At 46.9% G+C, this 13572-nt stretch overlaps 15 non-coding genes across 15 annotated transcripts; all 15 read right to left on the minus strand.

Moving 5' to 3' along the window:
* Positions 1-308: 308 nt before the first annotated feature.
* Positions 309-420, minus strand: TRNAL-CAA (transfer RNA leucine (anticodon CAA)). Its single transcript has 2 exons — positions 383-420; positions 309-354 (listed from the first exon to the last, which is right to left on the minus strand). It is a non-coding gene; the product is annotated as a tRNA-Leu (tRNA).
* Positions 421-709: 289 nt separating this feature from the next.
* TRNAV-AAC (transfer RNA valine (anticodon AAC)) lies at positions 710-782 on the minus strand. The gene has a single exon. It is a non-coding gene; the product is annotated as a tRNA-Val (tRNA).
* Positions 783-1168: 386 nt separating this feature from the next.
* On the minus strand, positions 1169-1240 carry TRNAP-AGG (transfer RNA proline (anticodon AGG)). The gene has a single exon. It is a non-coding gene; the product is annotated as a tRNA-Pro (tRNA).
* A 1908-nt stretch (positions 1241-3148) lies between these two features.
* Positions 3149-3260, minus strand: TRNAL-CAA (transfer RNA leucine (anticodon CAA)). Its single transcript has 2 exons — positions 3223-3260; positions 3149-3194 (listed from the first exon to the last, which is right to left on the minus strand). It is a non-coding gene; the product is annotated as a tRNA-Leu (tRNA).
* Positions 3261-3549: 289 nt separating this feature from the next.
* Positions 3550-3622, minus strand: TRNAV-AAC (transfer RNA valine (anticodon AAC)). Its single transcript has one exon. It is a non-coding gene; the product is annotated as a tRNA-Val (tRNA).
* A 386-nt stretch (positions 3623-4008) lies between these two features.
* TRNAP-AGG (transfer RNA proline (anticodon AGG)) lies at positions 4009-4080 on the minus strand. The gene has a single exon. It is a non-coding gene; the product is annotated as a tRNA-Pro (tRNA).
* Positions 4081-6388: 2308 nt separating this feature from the next.
* On the minus strand, positions 6389-6461 carry TRNAV-AAC (transfer RNA valine (anticodon AAC)). Its single transcript has one exon. It is a non-coding gene; the product is annotated as a tRNA-Val (tRNA).
* A 386-nt stretch (positions 6462-6847) lies between these two features.
* On the minus strand, positions 6848-6919 carry TRNAP-AGG (transfer RNA proline (anticodon AGG)). Its single transcript has one exon. It is a non-coding gene; the product is annotated as a tRNA-Pro (tRNA).
* A 441-nt stretch (positions 6920-7360) lies between these two features.
* TRNAV-UAC (transfer RNA valine (anticodon UAC)) lies at positions 7361-7433 on the minus strand. The gene has a single exon. It is a non-coding gene; the product is annotated as a tRNA-Val (tRNA).
* Positions 7434-8827: 1394 nt separating this feature from the next.
* On the minus strand, positions 8828-8939 carry TRNAL-CAA (transfer RNA leucine (anticodon CAA)). The gene is made up of 2 exons: positions 8902-8939; positions 8828-8873 (listed from the first exon to the last, which is right to left on the minus strand). It is a non-coding gene; the product is annotated as a tRNA-Leu (tRNA).
* Positions 8940-9228: 289 nt separating this feature from the next.
* On the minus strand, positions 9229-9301 carry TRNAV-AAC (transfer RNA valine (anticodon AAC)). The gene has a single exon. It is a non-coding gene; the product is annotated as a tRNA-Val (tRNA).
* Positions 9302-9687: 386 nt separating this feature from the next.
* TRNAP-AGG (transfer RNA proline (anticodon AGG)) lies at positions 9688-9759 on the minus strand. Its single transcript has one exon. It is a non-coding gene; the product is annotated as a tRNA-Pro (tRNA).
* A 2308-nt stretch (positions 9760-12067) lies between these two features.
* TRNAV-AAC (transfer RNA valine (anticodon AAC)) lies at positions 12068-12140 on the minus strand. The gene has a single exon. It is a non-coding gene; the product is annotated as a tRNA-Val (tRNA).
* A 386-nt stretch (positions 12141-12526) lies between these two features.
* TRNAP-AGG (transfer RNA proline (anticodon AGG)) lies at positions 12527-12598 on the minus strand. The gene has a single exon. It is a non-coding gene; the product is annotated as a tRNA-Pro (tRNA).
* A 441-nt stretch (positions 12599-13039) lies between these two features.
* On the minus strand, positions 13040-13112 carry TRNAV-UAC (transfer RNA valine (anticodon UAC)). Its single transcript has one exon. It is a non-coding gene; the product is annotated as a tRNA-Val (tRNA).
* Positions 13113-13572: the final 460 nt, after the last annotated feature.

A 13572-nucleotide genomic window follows, 5' to 3' on the forward strand; every position in this document is an offset into this window, starting at 1 on the left:
TGAACATGTCTGCCTGTGTTGTTGCAGGGACAGTGCCTTCTCCGCCCAAAAGGTGGCAGGAGAGCCTCACAACAAAGATGGGATCAACTGCTTAATGAGAAACCAGCACGGCAGTTTGTGTGATGGAGTGCAAATTTAACTGAAGGTGTGCCTGAGGTGTCCCTTCCAGGAATACATGGAATTGTGATTGAGGGCCCAGCCTGATCGTTGGTGGATTTCTCGTCATATGTTACAGGTCCGTGCAAAGATTGTGGTGTGTGGGGAATGCACTGCAAAAAACAGGACGATTTAAGGGTGTAAAAGAAACCTGTCAGAAGTGGGATTTGAACCCACGCCTCCATGAGGAGACCAGAAGTCTCAGTTGCACTGAAGATCAAGCTCTCTTGAGTCTGGCGCCTTAGACCACTCGGCCATCCTGACAGCCCTGGATGTGCACAGATCTGACTCTTCTGACTGCACCTGCCAATGTTTGCACTTACAACGTTCACAGCAATGTCACAAGTGTAAAGACCCCACAATACAACATGGCATGACAAAAAAAAAAGCTATTCACAAGAGCGACCACTGATGGATGCGGATTACTTTGTTTCGTCTTGCAAAAGTAAAGGAAGTTTCCCATGGCTCGCTGGGTTCAAAGACCGCCTCTTCTTAAGCTTGCATTGAGATAATAAGGTTTAAGAGGGTGCACATAAAAGCAGCTCATGCACAGTGTTTCTGCCCGGTCTCGAACCGGGGACCTTTCGCGTGTTAGGCGAACGTGATGACCACTACACTACAGAAACTCACTTGCTGTGTTTTACTGTTAGAGCAAGGTTCCTCTCAAGGGTTCTCTCTACTTCTATTCTGCTGTATCAGCAGCCACTCAGAAAGCGAGGAGCAAGTGTGAAAACTGCAGAGATATCAGCCAACATACTTGCAATTAGACGTATTAAAAATTGACTTATGCAGGCATCGACAGACAAATATCTGATGCCTAAATGCCAGCAAGTACAGCTTGGGAAAGCATCACCTGGGACACACACAGACTAAGCATGAAGGCAGAAAAAGCATGGTGATCCATGTTTCTTATGAGGTTCAAAATATTTTGTGCAACAATGCGGCGAGTGTAATGAGAAATAGTCAGGCATTGTGAGTTTTGAGTAGGATTCGTATGTTTACCTCTGAAAAAGGGCTCGTCCGGGATTTGAACCCGGGACCTCTCGCACCCTAAGCGAGAATCATACCCCTAGACCAACGAGCCGAGGCACACAAGAGTTGCCTTTCGCACCGGCTCCGGGGGTTATTGGCAGCGAGTTAGTGAATGCTTCACCCAAAGCAAGCAACTGCACATGCTGCTCTCTTCTGCAATATGGTTGCTGTCTTTTCCATGGCCGTCATCGAACAAGAAATGAAAATGCCTCTATCCTTCAGACATTTTGTTTGTTCTAGGTGTATGCTCTCGGTGAGGTCAATAAAACCATTTCTGCTCTCATGCCTTGCTTTCATGAAGTAGGCCCAACCTTCAGTACACAAGGACGTGCAAACGAATAGCGCAAACTATCGTCACTTCTCTTTTTGAGCTGTCACTGATACCCCTGGAGCGCAGTACGTCACGCTGGTGAGGGATAGACAGCTTCCATTATCTCAGCTTTCCTATAAATTGAGAGAGTAAATGCAAACTGTGTGAAAAACAGAAAACTGCTCTTTCTGCCCGGTCTCGAACCAGGGACCTTTCGCGTGTAAAGCGAACGTGATAACCACTACACTACAGAAACAGACACACTTGCAGGAATCTGCTTGGCATGTAGTGGGCTGGAATGCACAGACCAAGGGCCAATGTCCATGAAGCTCAAAGTTGGACCCTCCTTACCCGATCTCTTTCTTTGGAAGAAAGGAACGAGGACCCCTTTTATTCCAAAAGGCGATTTTAAAACCATACCTGAAACCACACTAGAAAAACACTTTGCATTTAATTTTCCTACACTGATGGTCCACCCCAGAAAAGCAGTTGCAAAGAAGTCCGGCACTGAAATTCTATACGCCAAAAGTGGGAAATAGCGTAGAGGGAAAGGAACTTTCTCACCATACACGGCGTCTTATAGCATTGAAAAGAAGAAATGGCCCTATATAATAAGAAGCCTAAAAATAATTCCACAGCATGGGCTCGTCCGGGATTTGAATCCGGGACCTCTCGCACCCGAAGCGAGAATCATACCCCTAGACCAACGAGCCTGATTCCCCAGTTGGCATTTTAAGCAATTTCTGATGCGTCTTTCAGAAACAAAGCAGGGCTATTTGGCTGCTCTCTCTCTATGTGAACCACAAAAAGTCATGTTTTCTCTCAAGGTGTTGTTTTTTTCTCTCTTGCAAGGAAGGGATCAGTCGATATCCTAGCTGCCAGAGAGCAGAAAAAAGGCGCTGATGAGAACTGCAGGAACTTTCTGGCACTTGTACTCTACTGCAAGTCCTGGACACTTGCCCCATAGACTTCCACCCCAGATGCAAGGGAGGGCCTGCCAATTCTTGCTCCTAAGACAGAGGCATTTGATTCTTGGATTCAAACACGCTCACTCAGCGCTCGATCAGGCTCGATCAGGCGAGATTTATATGAGTGGCTCGCAGGACTGAAACACTAACCTGGGAGCCCCAGGGTGGCTGAATTCCCAGGATGGCCATTTTTGGGCAAGTCACCTCCTTTCCTCCTGCCTCAATCTAGAATTGGCTGCAAATCACAAGATAGAGTTCAATGTCCTTGTGTACTGCCTACTCCCAGATACCTCTCTGTCTTCCTTATGTAAATTAAAATTCGCAAGGGGGGACCAATGACAATCTGCTCCTCCCACATAACCAGGAAGCCCTGTTGAACATGTCTGCCTGTGTTGTTGCAGGGACAGTGCCTTCTCCGCCCAAAAGGTGGCAGGAGAGCCTCACAACAAAGATGGGATCAACTGCTTAATGAGAAACCAGCACGGCAGTTTGTGTGATGGAGTGCAAATTTAACTGAAGGTGTGCCTGAGGTGTCCCTTCCAGGAATACATGGAATTGTGATTGAGGGCCCAGCCTGATCGTTGGTGGATTTCTCGTCATATGTTACAGGTCCGTGCAAAGATTGTGGTGTGTGGGGAATGCACTGCAAAAAACAGGACGATTTAAGGGTGTAAAAGAAACCTGTCAGAAGTGGGATTTGAACCCACGCCTCCATGAGGAGACCAGAAGTCTCAGTTGCACTGAAGATCAAGCTCTCTTGAGTCTGGCGCCTTAGACCACTCGGCCATCCTGACAGCCCTGGATGTGCACAGATCTGACTCTTCTGACTGCACCTGCCAATGTTTGCACTTACAACGTTCACAGCAATGTCACAAGTGTAAAGACCCCACAATACAACATGGCATGACAAAAAAAAAAGCTATTCACAAGAGCGACCACTGATGGATGCGGATTACTTTGTTTCGTCTTGCAAAAGTAAAGGAAGTTTCCCATGGCTCGCTGGGTTCAAAGACAGCCTCTTCTTAAGCTTGCATTGAGATAATAAGGTTTTAGAGGGTGCACATAAAAGCAGCTCATGCACAGTGTTTCTGCCCGGTCTCGAACCGGGGACCTTTCGCGTGTTAGGCGAACGTGATGACCACTACACTACAGAAACTCACTTGCTGTGTTTTACTGTTAGAGCAAGGTTCCTCTCAAGGGTTCTCTCTACTTCTATTCTGCTGTATCAGCAGCCACTCAGAAAGCGAGGAGCAAGTGTGAAAACTGCAGAGATATCAGCCAACATACTTGCAATTAGACGTATTAAAAATTGACTTATGCAGGCATCGACAGACAAATATCTGATGCCTAAATGCCAGCAAGTACAGCTTGGGAAAGCATCACCTGGGACACACACAGACTAAGCATGAAGGCAGAAAAAGCATGGTGATCCATGTTTCTTATGAGGTTCAAAATATTTTGTGCAACAATGCGGCGAGTGTAATGAGAAATAGTCAGGCATTGTGAGTTTTGAGTAGGATTCGTATGTTTACCTCTGAAAAAGGGCTCGTCCGGGATTTGAACCCGGGACCTCTCGCACCCTAAGCGAGAATCATACCCCTAGACCAACGAGCCGAGGCACACAAGAGTTGCCTTTCGCACCGGCTCCGGGGGTTATTGGCAGCGAGTTAGTGAATGCTTCACCCAAAGCAAGCAACTGCACATGCTGCTCTCTTCTGCAATATGGTTGCTGTCTTTTCCATGGCCGTCATCGAACAAGAAATGAAAATGCCTCTATCCTTCAGACATTTTGTTTGTTCTAGGTGTATGCTCTCGGTGAGGTCAATAAAACCATTTCTGCTCTCATGCCTTGCTTTCATGAAGTAGGCCCAACCTTCAGTACACAAGGACGTGCAAACGAATAGCGCAAACTATCGTCACTTCTCTTTTTGAGCTGTCACTGATACCCCTGGAGCGCAGTACGTCACGCTGGTGAGGGATAGACAGCTTCCATTATCTCAGCTTTCCTATAAATTGAGAGAGTAAATGCAAACTGTGTGAAGAACAGAAAACTGCTCTTTCTGCCCGGTCTCGAACCAGGGACCTTTCGCGTGTAAAGCGAACGTGATAACCACTACACTACAGAAACAGACACACTTGCAGGAATCTGCTTGGCATGTAGTGGGCTGGAATGCACAGACCAAGGGCCAATGTCCATGAAGCTCAAAGTTGGACCCTCCTTACCCGATCTCTTTCTTTGGAAGAAAGGAACGAGGACCCCTTTTATTCCAAAAGGCGATTTTAAAACCATACCTGAAACCACACTAGAAAAACACTTTGCATTTAATTTTCCTACACTGATGGTCCACCCCAGAAAAGCAGTTGCAAAGAAGTCCGGCACTGAAATTCTATACGCCAAAAGTGGGAAATAGCGTAGAGGGAAAGGAACTTTCTCACCATACACGGCGTCTTATAGCATTGAAAAGAAGAAATGGCCCTATATAATAAGAAGCCTAAAAATAATTCCACAGCATGGGCTCGTCCGGGATTTGAATCCGGGACCTCTCGCACCCAAAGCGAGAATCATACCCCTAGACCAACGAGCCTGATTCCCCAGTTGGCATTTTAAGCAATTTCTGATGCGTCTTTCAGAAACAAAGCAGGGCTATTTGGCTGCTCTCTCTCTATGTGAACCACAAAAAGTCATGTTTTCTCTCAAGGTGTTGTTTTTTTCTCTCTTGCAAGGAAGGGATCAGTCGATATCCTAGCTGCCAGAGAGCAGAAAAAAGGCGCTGATGAGAACTGCAGGAACTTTCTGGCACTTGTACTCTACTGCAAGTCCTGGACACTTGCCCCATAGACTTCCACCCCAGATGCAAGGGAGGGCCTGCCAATTCTTGCTCCTAAGACAGAGGCATTTGATTCTTGGATTCAAACACGCTCACTCAGCGCTCGATCAGGCTCGATCAGGCGAGATTTATATGAGTGGCTCGCAGGACTGAAACACTAACCTGGGAGCCCCAGGGTGGCTGAATTCCCAGGATGGCCATTTTTGGGCAAGTCACCTCCTTTCCTCCTGCCTCAATCTAGAATTGGCTGCAAATCACAAGATAGAGTTCAATGTCCGTGTGTACTGCCTACTCCCAGATACCTCTCTGTCTTCCTTATGTAAATTAAAATTCGCAAGGGGGGACCAATGACAATCTGCTCCTCCCACATAACCAGGAAGCCCTGTTGAACATGTCTGCCTGTGTTGTTGCAGGGACAGTGCCTTCTCCGCCCAAAAGGTGGCAGGAGAGCCTCACAACAAAGATGGGATCAACTGCTTAATGAGAAACCAGCACGGCAGTTTGTGTGATGGAGTGCAAATTTAACGGAAGGTGTGCCTGAGGTGTCCCTTCCAGGAATACATGGAATTGTGATTGAGGGCCCAGCCTGATCGTTGGTGGATTTCTCGTCATATGTTACAGGTCCGTGCAAAGATTGTGGTGTGTGGGGAATGCACTGCAAAAAACAGGACGATTTAAGGGTGTAAAAGAAACCTGTCAGAAGTGGGATTTGAACCCACGCCTCCATGAGGAGACCAGAAGTCTCAGTTGCACTGAAGATCAAGCTCTCTTGAGTCTGGCGCCTTAGACCACTCAGCCATCCTGACAGCCCTGGGTGTGCACAGATCTGACTCTTCTGACTGCACCTGCCAATGTTTGCACTTACAACGTTCACAGCAATGTCACAAGTGTAAAGACCCCACAATACAACATGGCATGACAAAAAAAAAGCTAGGCACAAGAGCGACCACTGATGGATGCGGATTACTTTGTTTCGTCTTGCAAAAGTAAAGGAAGTTTCCCATGGCTCGCTGGGTTCAAGGACCGCCTCTTCTTAAGCTTGCATTGAGATAATAAGGTTTTAGAGGGTGCACATAAAAGCAGCTCATGCACAGTGTTTCTGCCCGGTCTCGAACCGGGGACCTTTCGCGTGTTAGGCGAACGTGATGACCACTACACTACAGAAACTCACTTGCTGTGTTTTACTGTTAGAGCAAGGTTCCTCTCAAGGGTTCTCTCTACTTCTATTCTGCTGTATCAGCAGCCACTCAGAAAGCGAGGAGCAAGTGTGAAAACTGCAGAGATATCAGCCAACATACTTGCAATTAGACGTATTAAAAATTGACTTATGCAGGCATCGACAGACAAATATCTGATGCCTAAATGCCAGCAAGTACAGCTTGGGAAAGCATCACCTGGGACACACACAGACTAAGCATGAAGGCAGAAAAAGCATGGTGATCCATGTTTCTTATGAGGTTCAAAATATTTTGTGCAACAATGCGGCGAGTGTAATGAGAAATAGTCAGGCATTGTGAGTTTTGAGTAGGATTCGTATGTTTACCTCTGAAAAAGGGCTCGTCCGGGATTTGAACCCGGGACCTCTCGCACCCTAAGCGAGAATCATACCCCTAGACCAACAAGCCGAGGCACACAAGAGTCGCCTTTCGCACCGGCTCCGGGGGTTATTGGCAGCGAGTTAGTGAATGCTTCACCCAAAGCAAGCAACTGCACATGCTGCTCTCTTCTGCAATATGGTTGCTGTCTTTTCCATGGCCGTCATCGAACAAGAAATGAAAATGCCTCTATCCTTCAGACATTTTGTTTGTTCTAGGTGTATGCTCTCGGTGAGGTCAATAAAACAATTTCTGCTCTCATGCCTTGCTTTCATGAAGTAGGCCCAACCTTCAGTACACAAGGACGTGCAAACGAATAGCGCAAACTATCGTCACTTCTCTTTTTGAGCTGTCACTGATACCCCTGGAGCACAGTACGTCACGCTGGTGAGGGATAGACAGCTTCCATTATCTCAGCTTTCCTATAAATTGAGAGAGTAAATGCAAACTGTGTGAAAAACAGAAAGCTGCTGTTTCTGCCCGGTCTCGAACCAGGGACATTTCGCGTGTAAAGCGAACGTGATAACCACTACACTACAGAAACAGACACGCTTGCAGGAATCTTCTTGGCATGTAGTGGGCTGGAATGCACAGACCAAGGGCCAATGTCCATGAAGCTCAAAGTTGGACCCTCCTTACCCGATCTCTTTCTTTGGAAGAAAGGAACGAGGACCCCTTTTATTCCAAAAGGCGATTTTAAAACCATACCTGAAACCACACTAGAAAAACACTTTGCATTTAATTTTCCTACACTGATGGTCCACCCCAGAAAAGCAGTTGCAAAGAAGTCCGGCACTGAAATTCTATACGCCAAAAGTGGGAAATAGCGTAGAGGGAAAGGAACTTTCTCACCATACACGGCGTCTTATAGCATTGAAAAGAAGAAATGGCCCTATATAATAAGCAGCCTAAAAATAATTCCACAGCATGGGCTCGTCCGGGATTTGAACCTGGGACCTCTCGCACCCGAAGCGAGAATCATACCCCTAGACCAACGAGCCTGATTCCCCAGTCGGCATTTTAAGCAATTTCTGATGCGTCTTTCAGAAACAAAGCAGGGCTATTTGGCTGCTCTCTCTCTATGTGAACCACAAAAAGTCATGTTTTCTCTCAAGGTGTTGTTTTTTTCACTCTTGCAAGGAAGGGATCAGTCGATATCCTAGCTGCCAGAGAGCAGAAAAAAGGCGCTGATGAGAACTGCAGGCACTTTCTGGCACTTGTACTCTTCTGCAAGTCCTGGACACTTGCCCCATAGACTTCCACCCCAGATGCAAGGGAGGGCCTGCCAATTCTTGCTCCTAAGACAGAGGCATTTGATTCTTGGATTCAAACACGCTCACTCAGCGCTCGATCAGGCTCGATCAGGCGAGATTTATATGAGTGGCTCGCAGGACTGAAACACTAACCTGGGAGCCTCAGGGTGGCTGAATTCCCAGGATGGCCATTTTTGGGCAATTCACCTCCTTTCCTCCTGCCTCAATCTAGAATTGGCTGCAAATCACAAGATAGAGTTCAATGTCCTTGTGTACTGCCTACTCCCAGATACCTCTCTGTCTTCCTTATGTAAATTAAAATTCGCAAGGGGGGACCAATGACAATCTGCTCCTCCCACATAACCAGGAAGCCCTGTTGAACATGTCTGCCTGTGTTGTTGCAGGGACAGTGCCTTCTCCGCCCAAAAGGTGGCAGGAGAGCCTCACAACAAAGATGGGATCAACTGCTTAATGAGAAACCAGCACGGCAGTTTGTGTGATGGAGTGCAAATTTAACTGAAGGTGTGCCTGAGGTGTCCCTTCCAGGAATACATGGAATTGTGATTGAGGGCCCAGCCTGATCGTTGGTGGATTTCTCGTCATATGTTACAGGTCCGTGCAAAGATTGTGGTGTGTGGGGAATGCACTGCAAAAAACAGGACGATTTAAGGGTGTAAAAGAAACCTGTCAGAAGTGGGATTTGAACCCACGCCTCCATGAGGAGACCAGAAGTCTCAGTTGCACTGAAGATCAAGCTCTCTTGAGTCTGGCGCCTTAGACCACTCGGCCATCCTGACAGCCCTGGATGTGCACAGATCTGACTCTTCTGACTGCACCTGCCAATGTTTGCACTTACAACGTTCACAGCAATGTCACAAGTGTAAAGACCCCACAATACAACATGGCATGACAAAAAAAAAAGCTATTCACAAGAGCGACCACTGATGGATGCGGATTACTTTGTTTCGTCTTGCAAAAGTAAAGGAAGTTTCCCATGGCTCGCTGGGTTCAAAGACAGCCTCTTCTTAAGCTTGCATTGAGATAATAAGGTTTTAGAGGGTGCACATAAAAGCAGCTCATGCACAGTGTTTCTGCCCGGTCTCGAACCGGGGACCTTTCGCGTGTTAGGCGAACGTGATGACCACTACACTACAGAAACTCACTTGCTGTGTTTTACTGTTAGAGCAAGGTTCCTCTCAAGGGTTCTCTCTACTTCTATTCTGCTGTATCAGCAGCCACTCAGAAAGCGAGGAGCAAGTGTGAAAACTGCAGAGATATCAGCCAACATACTTGCAATTAGACGTATTAAAAATTGACTTATGCAGGCATCGACAGACAAATATCTGATGCCTAAATGCCAGCAAGTACAGCTTGGGAAAGCATCACCTGGGACACACACAGACTAAGCATGAAGGCAGAAAAAGCATGGTGATCCATGTTTCTTATGAGGTTCAAAATATTTTGTGCAACAATGCGGCGAGTGTAATGAGAAATAGTCAGGCATTGTGAGTTTTGAGTAGGATTCGTATGTTTACCTCTGAAAAAGGGCTCGTCCGGGATTTGAACCCGGGACCTCTCGCACCCTAAGCGAGAATCATACCCCTAGACCAACGAGCCGAGGCACACAAGAGTTGCCTTTCGCACCGGCTCCGGGGGTTATTGGCAGCGAGTTAGTGAATGCTTCACCCAAAGCAAGCAACTGCACATGCTGCTCTCTTCTGCAATATGGTTGCTGTCTTTTCCATGGCCGTCATCGAACAAGAAATGAAAATGCCTCTATCCTTCAGACATTTTGTTTGTTCTAGGTGTATGCTCTCGGTGAGGTCAATAAAACCATTTCTGCTCTCATGCCTTGCTTTCATGAAGTAGGCCCAACCTTCAGTACACAAGGACGTGCAAACGAATAGCGCAAACTATCGTCACTTCTCTTTTTGAGCTGTCACTGATACCCCTGGAGCGCAGTACGTCACGCTGGTGAGGGATAGACAGCTTCCATTATCTCAGCTTTCCTATAAATTGAGAGAGTAAATGCAAACTGTGTGAAGAACAGAAAACTGCTCTTTCTGCCCGGTCTCGAACCAGGGACCTTTCGCGTGTAAAGCGAACGTGATAACCACTACACTACAGAAACAGACACACTTGCAGGAATCTGCTTGGCATGTAGTGGGCTGGAATGCACAGACCAAGGGCCAATGTCCATGAAGCTCAAAGTTGGACCCTCCTTACCCGATCTCTTTCTTTGGAAGAAAGGAACGAGGACCCCTTTTATTCCAAAAGGCGATTTTAAAACCATACCTGAAACCACACTAGAAAAACACTTTGCATTTAATTTTCCTACACTGATGGTCCACCCCAGAAAAGCAGTTGCAAAGAAGTCCGGCACTGAAATTCTATACGCCAAAAGTGGGAAATAGCGTAGAGGGAAAGGAACTTTCTCACCATACACGGCGTCTTATAGCATTGAAAAGAAGAAATGGCCCTATATAATAAGAAGCCTAAAAATAATTCCACAGCATGGGCTCGTCCGGGATTTGAATCCGGGACCTCTCGCACCCAAAGCGAGAATCATACCCCTAGACCAACGAGCCTGATTCCCCAGTTGGCATTTTAAGCAATTTCTGATGCGTCTTTCAGAAACAAAGCAGGGCTATTTGGCTGCTCTCTCTCTATGTGAACCACAAAAAGTCATGTTTTCTCTCAAGGTGTTGTTTTTTTCTCTCTTGCAAGGAAGGGATCAGTCGATATCCTAGCTGCCAGAGAGCAGAAAAAAGGCGCTGATGAGAACTGCAGGAACTTTCTGGCACTTGTACTCTACTGCAAGTCCTGGACACTTGCCCCATAGACTTCCACCCCAGATGCAAGGGAGGGCCTGCCAATTCTTGCTCCTAAGACAGAGGCATTTGATTCTTGGATTCAAACACGCTCACTCAGCGCTCGATCAGGCTCGATCAGGCGAGATTTATATGAGTGGCTCGCAGGACTGAAACACTAACCTGGGAGCCCCAGGGTGGCTGAATTCCCAGGATGGCCATTTTTGGGCAAGTCACCTCCTTTCCTCCTGCCTCAATCTAGAATTGGCTGCAAATCACAAGATAGAGTTCAATGTCCGTGTGTACTGCCTACTCCCAGATACCTCTCTGTCTTCCTTATGTAAATTAAAATTCGCAAGGGGGGACCAATGACAATCTGCTCCTCCCACATAACCAGGAAGCCCTGTTGAACATGTCTGCCTGTGTTGTTGCAGGGACAGTGCCTTCTCCGCCCAAAAGGTGGCAGGAGAGCCTCACAACAAAGATGGGATCAACTGCTTAATGAGAAACCAGCACGGCAGTTTGTGTGATGGAGTGCAAATTTAACGGAAGGTGTGCCTGAGGTGTCCCTTCCAGGAATACATGGAATTGTGATTGAGGGCCCAGCCTGATCGTTGGTGGATTTCTCGTCATATGTTACAGGTCCGTGCAAAGATTGTGGTGTGTGGGGAATGCACTGCAAAAAACAGGACGATTTAAGGGTGTAAAAGAAACCTGTCAGAAGTGGGATTTGAACCCACGCCTCCATGAGGAGACCAGAAGTCTCAGTTGCACTGAAGATCAAGCTCTCTTGAGTCTGGCGCCTTAGACCACTCAGCCATCCTGACAGCCCTGGGTGTGCACAGATCTGACTCTTCTGACTGCACCTGCCAATGTTTGCACTTACAACGTTCACAGCAATGTCACAAGTGTAAAGACCCCACAATACAACATGGCATGACAAAAAAAAAGCTAGGCACAAGAGCGACCACTGATGGATGCGGATTACTTTGTTTCGTCTTGCAAAAGTAAAGGAAGTTTCCCATGGCTCGCTGGGTTCAAGGACCGCCTCTTCTTAAGCTTGCATTGAGATAATAAGGTTTTAGAGGGTGCACATAAAAGCAGCTCATGCACAGTGTTTCTGCCCGGTCTCGAACCGGGGACCTTTCGCGTGTTAGGCGAACGTGATGACCACTACACTACAGAAACTCACTTGCTGTGTTTTACTGTTAGAGCAAGGTTCCTCTCAAGGGTTCTCTCTACTTCTATTCTGCTGTATCAGCAGCCACTCAGAAAGCGAGGAGCAAGTGTGAAAACTGCAGAGATATCAGCCAACATACTTGCAATTAGACGTATTAAAAATTGACTTATGCAGGCATCGACAGACAAATATCTGATGCCTAAATGCCAGCAAGTACAGCTTGGGAAAGCATCACCTGGGACACACACAGACTAAGCATGAAGGCAGAAAAAGCATGGTGATCCATGTTTCTTATGAGGTTCAAAATATTTTGTGCAACAATGCGGCGAGTGTAATGAGAAATAGTCAGGCATTGTGAGTTTTGAGTAGGATTCGTATGTTTACCTCTGAAAAAGGGCTCGTCCGGGATTTGAACCCGGGACCTCTCGCACCCTAAGCGAGAATCATACCCCTAGACCAACAAGCCGAGGCACACAAGAGTCGCCTTTCGCACCGGCTCCGGGGGTTATTGGCAGCGAGTTAGTGAATGCTTCACCCAAAGCAAGCAACTGCACATGCTGCTCTCTTCTGCAATATGGTTGCTGTCTTTTCCATGGCCGTCATCGAACAAGAAATGAAAATGCCTCTATCCTTCAGACATTTTGTTTGTTCTAGGTGTATGCTCTCGGTGAGGTCAATAAAACCATTTCTGCTCTCATGCCTTGCTTTCATGAAGTAGGCCCAACCTTCAGTACACAAGGACGTGCAAACGAATAGCGCAAACTATCGTCACTTCTCTTTTTGAGCTGTCACTGATACCCCTGGAGCACAGTACGTCACGCTGGTGAGGGATAGACAGCTTCCATTATCTCAGCTTTCCTATAAATTGAGAGAGTAAATGCAAACTGTGTGAAAAACAGAAAGCTGCTGTTTCTGCCCGGTCTCGAACCAGGGACATTTCGCGTGTAAAGCGAACGTGATAACCACTACACTACAGAAACAGACACGCTTGCAGGAATCTTCTTGGCATGTAGTGGGCTGGAATGCACAGACCAAGGGCCAATGTCCATGAAGCTCAAAGTTGGACCCTCCTTACCCGATCTCTTTCTTTGGAAGAAAGGAACGAGGACCCCTTTTATTCCAAAAGGCGATTTTAAAACCATACCTGAAACCACACTAGAAAAACACTTTGCATTTAATTTTCCTACACTGATGGTCCACCCCAGAAAAGCAGTTGCAAAGAAGTCCGGCACTGAAATTCTATACGCCAAAAGTGGGAAATAGCGTAGAGGGAAAGGAACTTTCTCACCATACACGGCGTCTTATAGCATTGAAAAGAAGAAATGGCCCTATATAATAAGCAGCCTAAAAATAATTCCACAGCATGGGCTCGTCCGGGATTTGAACCTGGGACCTCTCGCACCCGAAGCGAGAATCATACCCCTAGACCAACGAGCCTGA

Source organism: Triturus cristatus, chromosome 10, assembly GCF_964204655.1.
Source record: "Triturus cristatus chromosome 10, aTriCri1.1, whole genome shotgun sequence".
In the NCBI taxonomy this organism is placed as follows: Eukaryota; Metazoa; Chordata; class Amphibia; order Caudata; family Salamandridae; genus Triturus; species Triturus cristatus.